Source organism: Lissotriton helveticus, chromosome 8 (genome assembly GCF_964261635.1).
Source record: "Lissotriton helveticus chromosome 8, aLisHel1.1, whole genome shotgun sequence".
Taxonomy (NCBI): domain Eukaryota; kingdom Metazoa; phylum Chordata; class Amphibia; order Caudata; family Salamandridae; genus Lissotriton; species Lissotriton helveticus.
The window spans coordinates 70309852-70311433 of NC_136069.1; the positions used below are offsets into that span (position 1 = coordinate 70309852).

General features: G+C 45.4%; 1 pseudogene; it reads right to left on the reverse strand.

Moving 5' to 3' along the window:
• Window positions 1–893: 893 nt before the first annotated feature.
• LOC144774608 (U5 spliceosomal RNA) lies at window positions 894–1002 on the reverse strand (annotated as a pseudogene).
• Window positions 1003–1582: the final 580 nt, after the last annotated feature.

Sequence of the window (1582 nt, forward strand, 5' to 3'; positions counted from 1 at the left end):
GAATCACCCAGGCCCAAGCTAAGAACTTTGCAACAGCAATTGCGAACTGTGGAGAACAGTCAGTTTCCAGAATTCTAAGTGCAACAGCTTGACTACGCGTCCCCAGGTTAAGACAGACAGTTCTTATCCATTTGTGACTTGGGTTGGCATATAAAGGGCAGCAAAACAATATATGGGAGACATGCTCAAATTTGTCCTTACAGTGATAACAATGCTCGTCCCAAGATATAGACCATTTCTTTTTAAACACATTTACTGGGAGTGATCCAGCTCTGAATTGAAAGTACAGCTTCCTGTCATACGGCTTCTCAATCAAGTCCCAGTACGCTTCATACGAGGGAGCCATTTTTAAGTCCAGGAAGCGCCTCGTCAGCGAGGTGTTAGTCCCATTTTTTTTTTTGTATGTTCTTATATAGCGATCGAATCACCCGGAGGCATCTCGGCGCTTGCCTAGGGAACCCGTCCTGGCTTTTCCCTGTGAGATAGCCCCTACAGGGCATCCCCAAGGTGAAAGCCAGGCATCCCGCCACAGGGGGGCCGTTGTGGAGATTAAGCAAGCTTAATGCCCAGAGTTGCAGAGTGAGAACCCATGATTAGGGCAGGCACCGGAGCGAGAATTATCAAGTCTGTGGACATTTGAGCTCAAGACCCTGCCGCGTCGGGAATTGAACCCTGGTCCTGGGTCTGACCTCTGCTCCAGGGTCTGCCTGCTCTAACCAGTGAGCCACACTTCTCCATTAGAGAAAGTTCTAAGATTCACCATCTCCCAGTACATTTGTTTCAGCCTGATCTTTGAAGGGAAACAGGACACATCAGTATTACACCATAAGTGATCTAATTTTAGTTGTTGCAATACCCCCCGTAGGTCTTTCAGCCAGGCAATTTTATGGAAGCGGTCTTGTAGAACAATATCAGTCAATGCTAAAGCGTAAATGTTCCTCTCCACGGAAATCCTTAGTAAAAGGCGAAAGATTTTTTTGTTTTGAAGTGAAACCAGAGTAAGTCTGTGAAATCAATACGGGGCTTGGTGAGGGGGCATCAAGGGATATGGGAAGAGGAAGCTGGGTTAAACACAAAGTGCAGGGCATCGTACCAATTCCAGCAGAGATCATCAATATTTCAAACTTTGACCATTTGCAACTGGAAATATTCTGAGTTTTAGGGCCAGATGTAGGTAATCCAGATTTACAGATTCTAAAATACCGAATTTGACCGATTCGGTATCTTAGAATCGGTAAATGGCATGTAGGCATTCATTCGGTAAGTATTACCGAATCGGTAAGATTCGGTAAATACCGAATCGGTATTTACCAATTCGGTAATTCCCATTCATTCCTATGGGCCTGGAGGCCCATAGGAATGAATGGGAATTACCGAATCGGTAAATACCGATTTGGTAAAAGGGGGAACTCATTGAAGGGTGGCAGGGTGTCACTTTGACACCCTGGTGCACCCCTGAATAGTGTATGGGTGCACATGTGGCACACATACATGCCCTAAGGGCATGATAGTCTGCCACATGGCACTGTAATAATTTGCAAAAAATGGCTTCTTTTGGGGTTTTCGATATTTACCACGAACT